This window comes from Bos taurus, chromosome 15 (assembly GCF_002263795.3).
Source record: "Bos taurus isolate L1 Dominette 01449 registration number 42190680 breed Hereford chromosome 15, ARS-UCD2.0, whole genome shotgun sequence".
In the NCBI taxonomy this organism is placed as follows: Eukaryota; Metazoa; Chordata; class Mammalia; order Artiodactyla; family Bovidae; genus Bos; species Bos taurus.
Genome location: NC_037342.1, coordinates 61,290,715 through 61,303,473, shown reverse-complemented (window position 1 = coordinate 61,303,473; position 12,759 = coordinate 61,290,715). Strand labels below are relative to the sequence as shown.

The following is a 12,759-nucleotide window of genomic DNA, read 5'->3' as shown; positions in this document are numbered from 1 at the left end:
TCTCTTCTGCCACAGGGACCTCTGGCAGGTGGCCCATTCTGCCGGTGGAGTATAGAAAAGGATGAGCAACATGGCCTGTCTAGTCCCCCAGGAACCTGGCCCTCTCTCCTTTCCAAGCACCCCACACCCAGCACACATGATCTCCTTGGACTCTAGTTAACTTTTGAACCACAACCTGAGGGGGCCAGGCCTCCCCGTTCCCTGTCCCTCTCTTCAGTCTCCTGTCATCTCCCCCTTGTCTGCCTCCTTGAATCTGATCCACTGTCTCCCCCTACCCCATCCCCCAGTATCATCATCTCTTTTTCTGAAAATCATTTCTGCCCACTAGCTCCTGTCTTAGGAACTCCAGCACACTAAGCTTTAACCAGGTTATTGATGGCAGGTTTTAATTTATTTTTTAAACTCTTACATATAATGCTTTCCAGGCATGGTTTGCACATTTTAAGCCTTCTGGTTTTTTTTTTTTTTTCAACAGTACAAAATTATTAGGAACTGGAGTTTGTGAAGTGGACAAGTTCAAATGTGCCATTTTGAATAAAAAGCAATGATATGACATAATGGCAATGAAATAAATAAGTCTTGGGTTTTAACAAACAGCATGGTGACTATAGTTCATGATATATATGTTATAGTGTAAATGTAGTAGTATATATTATAGTCATATCCTAGTATCATATTACATATTTGAGAGTTGCTATAAGAGTAGTTCTTAAAAATTCTCATCACATGGAAAAAATATATAATTATGTATAGTTAAGATATTAACTCCAATACTTTGGCCACCTCATGTGAAGAGTTGACTCATTGGAAAAGACTCTGATGCTAGAAGGGATTGGGGGCAGGGGGAGAAGGGGACGACAGAGAATGAGATGGCTGGATTGCATCACCAACTCGATGGACGTGAGTTTGGGTAAACTCTGGGAGTTGGTGATGGACAGGGAGGCCTGGCGTGCTGCGATTCATGGGGTTGCAAAGAGTCGGACACGACTGAGTGACTGAACTGAACTGACTGAAGATATTAACTAGACTTACTGAGGTGGTCATTTTGCAATGTATACAAATATTGAATATGTTATGTTGTACACCTGAAACTGATATATATCAATTACACCTTGATAAAAAATAAGAACAAAACAATGACGTGACATAATGGCAATTGCTTTCTAGTAAAGTGCCTAGGAGTTTCCATAAGAAAATTTCAGGAATAACTTGAGCAGGGGAGCCTCATTGAAATGTTTATAGTGATATAACTTTATGACCACTTAATAGTCTTCTCTAATAATGAGGTCAAGGTAAGAGGCTTTAAGAGAGGGCAAACAAGATGACTTTTCCCGTGATTTATAGGGGAGAGTGTGTGAGAGCCTAGAATTCCATGACTCTTACTGTTTAGAGTTAATATCAAAGAAGGTTCTTAATCTTTAGTTTATTCACAAAAACAGTATCTCACATGCAGATACTCTTCAACTTTTGATTCATAGTTTGGTTTTCCCACTTATCATGTAGGGTTATAGTGTATTTGAGAGTTTCTCTTTCTATTTAAATTTGTTCATAGCTTCTCTTTCTAAGTAATTTATCTAAGTTTTTTCCCTTAGTATGAGATTCTAGAATAAAAGTGTCTGCACGTTATCTGTGTAGTCTATCTGGTGGATATAGACATCCTGTTTTCCTGTCTGTAATAGTATAGAATGAGTATCTACTTAATCCAAATAACAGTTGATTCATGCTTACTATTTACTTCTCCTGCTTTCTATGGAAGAATCTTTTATCCTAAAGTTAATTACTTCATGATTTTAACTCATATGTAAATATGTAAATACATTTTCCCAATAAAGACAAAATTGACATTCAAGTATAGTTCAGTTTGATATAGAATTAAATAAAGTACTTTAAAAAGAAACCCCAAACAGTTGCATATGTTCAAATAAGTAAGATTGGGTTTTGTTACATTAGAAAGGATTGTCAGTGACCTCAAGACACAAAGACTGGGTCGTTTGTGATCCGTGTGAACCTAATCCTCCCTGTTATGGCCAGCTATTTTCTTAAATTACATTAATTATACTGCCTCTAATTTATATGACACCTTTCCTCCAGAGGACTCAGAGTACTTTTGAGTGTATTAGATCATTAATGCTTATAATGGTCCAGGGAAGTTGGTATGGGCAGACAGTATTTTCCCTGTCTTGCTGATGGATGGATGGAGATCCAGAAAGTAGAAGGACAGACTGGGGTCATACCATGAGCCAATCCAGGAGCTGAGACAAGAACTAAAGTCCCTGGACGTTGTGCCCACTCTTTCAACCTTCAATTCTAAAGCTTTTTGCTTCCTCCTCTGCTGAAATGTCCCCATCGCCTCAAGAGAAATATACATGGCCAAGACGTATATAATCATTACTTTAACAGCCAGGTAGACACTTTACTCTGAGAAGGCGATGGCACCCCACTCTAGTACTCTTGCCTGGAAAATCCCATGGACGGAGGAGCCTGGTAGGCCGCAGTCCATGGGGTCGCGAAGAGTCAGACACGACTGAGTGACTTCACTTTCACTTTTCACTTTCATGCATTGGAGAAGGCAATGGCAACCCACTCCAGTGCTCTTGCCTGGAGAATCCCAGGGACAGGGGAGCCTGGTGGGCTGCTGTCTATGGGGTCGCACAGAGTTGGACACGACTGAAGCGACTTAGCAGCAGCAGCAGCGGACACTTTACTGAAAAGGGAGAATCTTTTCACATTTTTCCGTCTGAAAATTGTACCACTATTAAAAATAAATAAATTAAAAATGAGCTCTTTGGAAATAAAAATGTCCTCAACTTTTCCAAACCGTCTGGCCCAAGAGGGAAGATTGGAGTCCCTAAATGTCAAAATCCTAAATCCTGGAGCCAGGATCCTTATATCCCAGAGTGTGAAGGGATTTCTTCCTCAAAAGATGCTTTACTTGTGAGCTCAGCATTACTCTGGACCAGTTCCTGCTTTGCGAAAGACGCCGAGGATGCAGAAGGGAACGAGAGCAATGTTGGTGCATTCAGCATCCAGCCTTTGAGCGTCAGTATTACTTCCCTGATTTTATAAATTAGGCAGCTAGAACTCAGGGAGTTTTAACATCTTACCTGATTTTTCACAGGACTAGGGGCTTTATCTTCTGCCCTCATGTGATACCATTTCTCATCATACACTACTTCTACATATCAGAACCTGGGGGATTATTCTTATTCTTTGAGGTTTTATTTGTGGATTGGAGTCCTGATTCTCTCTTAATCTCTCTCCAGATACTTGCATCTAACTGGAGACTAGGCATTTTGCCGTAGAAGGTAGAAGGTACATAAGATTCCTCAAAACCAGTACAACTCACACTGAATTTCTGTCTTCTCCAAATACTGCTCGTTCTCCTGAACTCTCCTTCTGATTCTCATGACCATTTATCCAGGCGCCTAAACTGCCTCTATCTAAATATGACTATGTTTTGTCAGTTTACTTTCTGGACTATCTGTTGTATCTAAAGAAACTGCCTAGGCTCAGCCTACCATTCGTTTTCCTGGAATAGTTTAATAACACTTTCGGAGTACTCATATTTGCTTGACCCTCTACAAGAATTAACCCATTTAATCCTCACAACATCCTGGTTGGGTCCATGCTCTTATCACCATTTTTATAGATACAGTGGAGGCGCAGGACCCTTTTCTCATGAATTATCCCATCAGACTAATATTTTCTGGAATGCATTTTAGGAACCATTAACTGATGGAATAAAGTTTGTCATGACATTCAAGACTCTTCGTGAGCTGGTCCAGTCTATCTGCCCAGCTTCCTTCTCCAACATACTTCTCTCCACTCTCTCTTTAGCCCTTTGGGCATATGTCCTATCTTTTCTCCTTTGCTTGTCCTCCAGCCACAGCAAACATTCTGGTCCAAAGTCGTTCCCACCTTACCCATTTCCTGGATTTGTCAGTCTCTGCTCAAATGCCACCTCCTTGGTGAGATCTTATTTTTTCCTATTCTGTGTCTTGTTAATCATCAGTCTTCCTCCACTGAATGAGAGCTCTATGAGCATATGGACTTGCCCCATTTACTACTGTTGTATCCTCTATATGCATAGAGTGCCTAACACACAGGAGCTGCTGAGCACAGGTACGCTGAGTGGGTGGGTGGTGGAAGGAGAGGAGGTGCCATGAGAGCAAGAGTGTGCCTGTCTGCTCCTCGCCAGTGATGAGGACGCAAGCACGGGGCCGCGTGCATAGTAAGCATTCAGCACAGTTTTGCTAAATAACTCAATATTTGCTCCTGTGGGTCCTGCTGCCTGCCTGCCAATCTTGTGGCCTTTCTTCTGTGAATTCTTTATTCATTCTTTAAGGCCCGATTCAAAGGTTTATGAAATTGGCCCTGCCTTTCTACTTGGTTGTCATCCTTGCCTCTGCTTTGTATGGTGTTCATTCTGTTAGCACACGTTACTCTAGGGCTGCTGCTCTCCTCTTTAAAAAAAAAAAAAAATATATATATATATATATAATTTATTTATTTATTTGACTGTGTCGTGTCTTAGTTGAGGCATGCAGGATCTTTTGTTTCAGTGCACACTCTGGTTGTGGCATGCGGGCTCAGTAGGTGTAGCAGGCGGGCTCTCTAGCTATGGCGCATGCTTAATTGCTCCAGGGCATGTGGGATCTTAGTCCCCTGACCAGGGATCGAACCTGAATCACAAGGTGGATTGTTAACCACTGGACCACCAGGGAAATCCGTATCTCCTCTTTTGATTGTGAGTCTCCTAAGATCATATTTTCAGAGGTGTCTTTGACAAATAAGAACTCTTCAGTAAAAGGTCTGGTTTATTCACTTCCTAGTTGGACTTCCATGGACAAAATGGCGTCGCTTCCCTGGTGTCCAGCCACCACTTTTCTCCAACAAGGAGAAATTGAGATGTGAGGATAATGTTTGAGGAACATCCTCAGAAGATGTCAAGTGCCCTGTAAATGTTAGAGATGATCATTTTATTTTTAACATCACATTCTTACATCGGAAAGCTCCAGATGCTGTATTTCCAGACCCCACCACAGGTTTCTAGGTGAAGATAGTCATCCTTGTCCCAGAGTAACCCTGGGTTTGAACTTACTGAGGCTGCATAGATCATTTCCAGTTCAGCTCTCTCACCACCTCCCAGCCCGTCTGCATATTGTTTCCTGGAATCTTTCTCCAGCTGTCCCCTGGGTTTTTGACTGTCATTTTCGTGGCCCTAAAGCTGCAGGGAGAGTCAGTTCTGCTTTTAGTCTATCACTCGACTCACTAATTCCTGACATCCTCCGTCTCCCCCTTTGACTGATAAATTTTCATTATTGGTTTTGCGTGAGAGTCTTCAGGGTTTCACTCTGCCTGACCCCTGTGGTCACTTAGTGATTACATGCGCCAGCTGAGGTAATTTATTCACTTTGTTTTGGTGTGAACATGTCCCATGGGTCTTGTAACTGCTGTAATCACTTGACCCTGGTGACTGTTAAATGCTTTAAACACAGTTATTTTAAATTTATAATTGTTTTCATTAAAAATCCCTTATAGTAACTTAGCTGACCTTGCTGTCAATGTGGCATTCTGTGCAGGAGGAAGAAATGAAAATATTATGATGCAAATAATATAGTACTCATCAGAGATAACACAGCAAATCATTAGCTCACCCCACACATGCTCACTTTGAGTTGTGCAAAGAAGATGAGAAGAGGACATAATTATAGCGTTGTCCACATAATTCAGTTAAGTTACTCCTTCACATGGGGCAGGCCAATAGCCTAGGGAGTGGAAGGTGGAGTGGAGTCCAAGGTGAAGCACCAGAGGGGCCATTAAGGTATAGACAGCACTTCTCACACCAGTGGGTGGCCCAGTGTGCTTAATCATTTTTTCAATGAATATTTATATACTTCTTATTTTGAATCACATTTCAGAAAAGTTGCTTCCCTGGTGGCTCAGCTGGTAAAGAATCTGCCTGCAATGCTGGAGACCTGGGTTCTATCCCTGGGTTGGGAAGATCCCCTAGAGAAGGGAACGGCTACCCACTCCAGTATTCTGGCCCGGAGAATTCCATGGACTGTATGTATAGTCCATGGGGATGCAAAGAGTTGGACACGACTAAGCAACTTTCACTTTCTTTCAGAAAAGTTGCAAGAAAAACATAATGAATTCCCATATACCGTCCAACCAGATTACCCAATTGTTAGTGTTTTGCCTCATTTGCTTTATCATTCTTTCTATATCTGCCTTTTTCTGAAGCATTTGAGAATGTGCTACAGACATCAGGCCCCTTAAATATATTTCAGTGACTTTCCTGAAAATATGGCTATTCATTTACAATAAGCCACTGCAGTTTTCAAAATCAAATGTAAATTGATACAACTCTATTATTTACTCTCAGACTTTTTTTTTTCAGATTTTGTCGATTGTCCTAGCAATGTCCTTTATAGCATTTTTTTTTTTCCATTCAAGAATCCAATCCAGAATCATGCCTTGCAGTTAGTAAAAACCAAGCCAAATCAGACTAAATCAAAATGCTGTTTCTCACTTTCTTACCCTAAAGGAGTGAGGAGGTTATAAAGGAAATTCGACCCTATAAAATTAGTCTATGCCTACATTCTAACTAATGTAACAAAAAGTTGTGTATTAACTAACAAGATGCCATGCACTGCAGGTATTTTGGGAGCACGTTTATTTCATTTGATCCTCTGAGCATATGTACAAAGAGGAGACTCTTTTTTTCTGTTTTTAACTTTTCCTTTTGTATTGGGGCGTAGCTGATTGACAATGCTGTGATAGTTTTAGGTGACTCAGCCACACATATACGTGTATCCATTCTCTGCCTGACACCCCTCCCATCCAGTTTGCCTCATAACATTGAGCAGAGTTCCTAGTGCTATAGTAGGGCCATGTTGTTTATCCATTTTAAATGTAGCAGAGTGTGCATGTCCATTCCAAACTCCCTAACTATCCCTTCCCCCTCTTCTTACCCCCTGGTAACCATAAGTTCCTTCTCTAAGTCTGTGAGCCTGTTTCTGTTTTGTAAGTAAGTTCATTTGTATGATTTCTTTTTAGATTCCACATTTAAGGGATATCATACGATATTTCTTTTTTTCTGTCTGACTTACTTCACTCAGTATGACAGTCTCTAGGTCCGTCCCTATAGCTGCAAATGGCAAAAAAGTTCTTCTTGATCTCAAGCTACAGGTGCTGCACCTACCGTAACACAGATCTCCAGATTCTAAGAGGTGGCATCCGTGCTGAGTGCTGCTTTCTTCCACGCATTGGGGGAGGGTGGGCCCCCAGGATCCTAGACACTCATGGTGGTGGGGAGCTGAGTGATGTTACCTTTCTTTCATTTCTAGTTTTTACACTATACTATCAAAGACTGGAAAATATGTCTACTTTAGAGAGTTATCTAACAGGTTTTGGGTTTTTTTTTTTTGATCCAAGAGATGCTGCCTGGTACTTAATTTTAAAAATTAGTGAGATCCTTAATAAATGTCAAATCGATTAGATTTGTTTGATGGAAGGCTCTTGGACTGCTGGCTAGAATGTGACAGAGTGAGCTCAAAAGAGCTTTGATAACCTGGCTAATGGTACTGGAAGTTTGAGCACTCAGGTTCTCTGTGTGTTTCTGGCGTGGCTAAGTTAGTCCTGGTAGAAACTGGAAGGTGCAATTCAGAGCTGTCAGTGGAAAGGTTCCTACAAAGATGGTTGATGAGTAATATTCATCATTTAGCCTAAAAGGGGGTGCGATTCATTTTGAAACTCAGATCCGAACAACTGGTTTTGTTTTTATTTATTCTTCTTGTTGTTTTTCTACTTTATTACTTGGAGAAGGAAGTGGGAATAGTTTGCATTTTCATTTAAAACTTCTTTCAGTTTTTCCAATATGTTGTTCCTGATTAGGACTACTGCTTGCCCATAAAGTATTTTTGCATAAAGTGTGAAGAGGTAACTCCTGAACCCAGTAGGTACATGCTTGTTGAAGCGCATACAGCTCCTACTCACCCCCGTGGCTGCTGCTCTTTTGCAGCCACATACAGCAGCCTTCAGTCAGTCTTCTATTTTGACTCGCTCCCGGATGAATGTTTTCCTTGTTTGCTTTTTTCATCTTTATTACCTATCTTTGGTTAATGTTTTTAGACTCGAATTTACTTCTGTTTGTCACTTTGTGACCTTTCGTAATGTAATATATGCCATTTTTATGTACAGTATTTTGAAATGGAAGATTTAAGGCATTTGATTTTAGCATTTATAGTGGTTCATAAAATACATGTAATTGTAAAAAATATAAAGTTCTTAATCAAAATATCTCTAATTTTGAAAAGTGGAGGAGACTTTTATGATCTTTCAGATAAGAATTACATTGGGGAGAAACTTTTCTTTTTGATTGCACTACCTGTCCTTTCTAGTTCTTTCCACATTTGTTTTAAAACCTACTTGGTTACATCCAAAATGAATAATTAAGCAGCTAACTGTAACATGCATTATTGATCTGCCAGATTTAGATGTTATCGCAGCAAGTGTTGTGTGCATTATGAAACTGAAATAAACCTTTTTTTCCTGGTGTTTTTAAAATTCTATTGAAATTTCAAGAGCAGGAAAGAAACAGCACATTTTTTTTCTTCTCATTTCAGGATAAAGTGCATTAAAATGTATTGTCTCTCTTCTTTCTGCCATTGATGTGAATCTCACTTATTCTCTACTTTGTATTTTTCCCCTTTGTTTGAAAATAAGGTTGGAAGGTAAACTTTTTATTTTGAGGAGACTAGACTTGCCTGTGAAGACAGACATCTGGTATAAAGTATACAACTTCCAAGCTTTGATTTCTCTGAAAATATTGAGAATGAGACTGTTAGTTCTTTCCTTATAGACTGAATTATTTCACATTACACAGCCATTTGAGATTAAGTGCCTGCCTGTATCAAAGCCCTATGCATATATTTTCCTTTATCATTTACTTTTGAAATTGTAAAGTCTGTATAACAGTCTTAGTGATGCTGATGGTGGTAGTCCTAGTGACTGGACTGATGCTTATTGTTATTTAGTCGCTAAGTCGTGTCCGACTCTTTGAGGCCCCATGGACTGCAGCATGCCAGGCTTCCTTGTCCTTCACTGTCTCTTGGAGTTTGCTCAAACTTATGTCCATTGAGTCGGTGATGCTACCCAACCATTCTCATCCTCTGTAGGCCCCTTCTCCTCCTGCCCTCAATCTTTCCCAGCATCAGGGTCTTTTCCAGTGAGTCAGCTCTTCACATCCGGTAGCCAAAGTATTGGAGCTTCAGCTTCAGCATCAGTTCTTCCAATAAATATTCAGAGTTGATTTCCTTTAAGATTGACTGGTTTGATCTCCTTGCAGTCCAAGGGACTCTCAAGAGTTTTCTCCAGCAATACAATTCGAAAGAATCAGTTCTTTGACACTCAGCCTTCTTTACAGTCCAGCTCTCATATCCATGAGGAATACTAGGTGAATAGGCTATACTTGGTGAGTTTCTTGGGGATTTAGGAAACCAAGCTGATATTTGCATAGATTCATATGCTTCATTTTATGAATCCTTCCTTGGCAGAAGACCTGGATTTACAAATCAGTGTAACACAAAGCCTAAAAATGATTTATATTTGAGTGGACAAATGGATCTTTAAACTTGAATATGTAGAGCTGTGAAAATGAGGAAAGTTATGATTCTCCTATAAAAATAAGTAGAAACCAAAATACATATATGCCTTCTGTAGTGCAGATATAGGTCTGGATGTTTTGTTCCTTGCAAAGGCCATGTGAGGGTTACGGGTGGGGAAGGGTGTCATTCCCACCTTCACAGCTATTTGCAAGTAGTTTCTACTCTAGCTAAAGCCCTCTTGTCTAGTGTGATGGAGACTAGAAGTGTGCAGTTAATCAAAACATTAGCTAAAGCAGGAAACTATAGTGGTGATAAGCATGGAGGTAAATACTTTTATTTTAACCTAAACATACAGATGTTCAGGTTTTGCCCAGTCTTCTGATCTCTAATCACCGTGTCCAAAATCTTTTCTTTGAATACAAATATGGTGACTCAAGATCAGCACCGTCTTCCTTGGGTAAATCACACATGCGATGTGTCATATTTATTATGTTTCCATTTTATTTATTGGTGACTAAGAACGAAAACTTACTTGCAAAACAATCTGGGTGCAGAGTACTTCTAGATTATTATGATTCTTTTTGTCTCACTTAAAATTTGTTGTTGTTGTTACTTTTTTTGTATATTTTTGGGGGCACCCTGTGTGGCAGGCAGGATCTTTGTTCCCTAAGCAGGGATCGAACCCACATCCCCTGCAGTGGAAGCCTGGAATCTTTACCACTGGACTGCCAGGGAAGCCCCTCCCTCACCTTTAGACTGGTTTCACTTGCTCTTTATGCAGTGACAAATGATACAGTCTTTTAAAGTTCATATTTAGTCATCTTAAAGAATATACAATGGCATTAGGTAATTATGGTAAAAAGTACATAAATTAATTTGGGGATAAAGGCTCGTGGCTGTGAGATGCTGTTTGGGGGAGCAGAAGTGACAGGGGTCACCAGGAGTAATTGTGACTGTCATCAGTCAGTGCGCTGTGGGCAGCAGCCAGTGTAGGTCTTTCAGGGACCGGGAAGTGTCCATTAGAAGAGTCTAGGATTTCTAGAAAGATCTAAAACAAACTACGTGCGGTTTCTCTTAGTTGTTCGTGAGCTCATGATTTGCTATATGCTTTTTCAGTAGCTCAGTTATAGGTTTTTATTCTTGCGTACGGTCTCTTGGCCTGCCTAGCAAGTGTTGTAAAAAAAAAAAAAAAAAGTCACAGATACAGCTCAGTGATAAGGAGCATATGTATGTCCACATGTCAGTGTATCTGGGTGTGTCTTTCATTTTATAATACATAAATCAGATGCATGCCAGAGTAAGATTGCATTGTCTGGGGTGTCTGAAAAGAGCTAGAGTTTTAATAAGAGTCAGGTATCCTAGAAAATCCCATGGACAGAGTGGGCTACAGTCCATGGAGTCGAAAAGAGTCAGACACGACTGAGCGTGCAAGGATGCATGCACGTCTCCCAGAGGTACTTTATATGTGGTTTTAATAAGGTCAGTTTGGAAACTCGTTTCCCATGACAGGAAGAAGAAGGATCAAGAAACGTGTTAAGGCAATTCTTGTCACCCTCTCTTAGTTTTCTTTATCGGCATTAGAGCAGGTGACATCTGAAGTTGTCCATGATTACAGAATGTGCTCTTTCTCCTCACATAAGCACTCTGCTCCATCACCTACAGAGTGAGAGAAGCATAGCAAATGAGCAAGAACTCAGCCACCCAGGCAGCCTCAACCTTCAAAAGGGTTAGTACTACTTCTAGACTTGGATAGGTCAGAGTTTCTGAAGTGTGCTTGCTTTATCAAATATGCAGTATGCAGGGTTCTGCGTGTCCTTTTTAAAAATTTAACAAAGCTTCTCGATAGTGTTGGTTTTAAAAATCTCTTCCACCACCTGTGTACATTTGAATCCATCTGTTTTTTTTTTTTTTTTTTTAATGTGTGCTTGTGGTATTAGGAAAATAGGCCTGGTGTTCGTAATATTGTTTGTATATATTCTGGTGTGAAATATAGATGTACACCAACTAACAATAGCTATAAAAATGAAATCTTGCACAAGCCGTGCCCTGCCTTTGCAGTCAGCAGGAACAATGCTTTTGGGGTTGAAGAGACGCTTTATCGTTGAGGAGGTATGTGTGGGGGGCTCTTAGCTCAAGCAGTGGGGAGGGGGAGGTGCCACAAATTTTAGTATAATGCATAATGTTGAAAGAAATTTTATCCCATCATAAAGATTAGCAGGCTGTGTAATTCAATTTAAAATTGGTTGGCGTGTCCTGACTATTATACAGCCTTTCTCTCTCTTTTTTTTTTTTTTTGTTTTATCGCTATTCCATTATTTTAGGTCGTACACCAATGTATTATAGAGTGGAACATACAGCCGAACCACACAGTCTCTTACTGTGGTTCCACCCGTTGGAGAAATTGTTGGTGAATGCAAGAGATTATCTTAAAATGAGTTAAGAAAATGCTTGCTCAATTGAATGCCTCCTTGTTTTCTTTCCTGCTCTTTTTTAAACATAAAATGAGTTTCTTCTGGGCAAGCAAACATTGAGGGTGAAATTCTTTTAAAAGCATTTGCTGGACGCAGGGCTTGGTTCTCAAAACTCCAGCGTTAGCACTTAATCCACAGTATCATAGGCATTACTGTGCCATTGAAAACCAAGATGCAGTAGCTTATGTTAATGCAAGACTGACAGACCCACATCTGATGGCAATTACCCATACTGAGGGGTTAATAAATGTTCTTAGAATTACTGTCTTTATTTTCTTTATTACAAGAAAAATGGGCAGCTTCCTAAGCCGTTCCTCCTGCTTCTTGCTCCAGTCTTGGTGACTCGCTAATTAACTGCTTTGGTTCCAGTGCTTCATGGGCTCTGCTGAGTTTAATATTTGTGTTAGAGAAATGCTAAATCTGTTGGCTGAAGAAGTAGGAAAAAACTAAATTAAATTCAGCAAACATTTATCCAACAAGAAACGAGGAGCTATAATAATAATGAGACTTGGATGCACCAGAAGAGTATATGGGAAATGAACACGTAATATTTTCACATCTTGTTTTCTTCTAGCTATAAAAGATCTTTTTTTTTTAAATTTTATTTTATTTTTAAACTTTACATAATTGTATTAGTTTTGCCAAATATCAAAAATGAATCTTAATTTGTATCCATG

At 39.9% G+C, this 12,759-nt stretch overlaps 1 protein-coding gene across 4 annotated transcripts in view; it reads left to right on the top strand.

Moving 5' to 3' along the window:
- MPPED2 (metallophosphoesterase domain containing 2) overlaps window positions 1-12,759 on the top strand; it is a 211,278-nt gene that overhangs the window by 68,179 nt on the left and 130,340 nt on the right.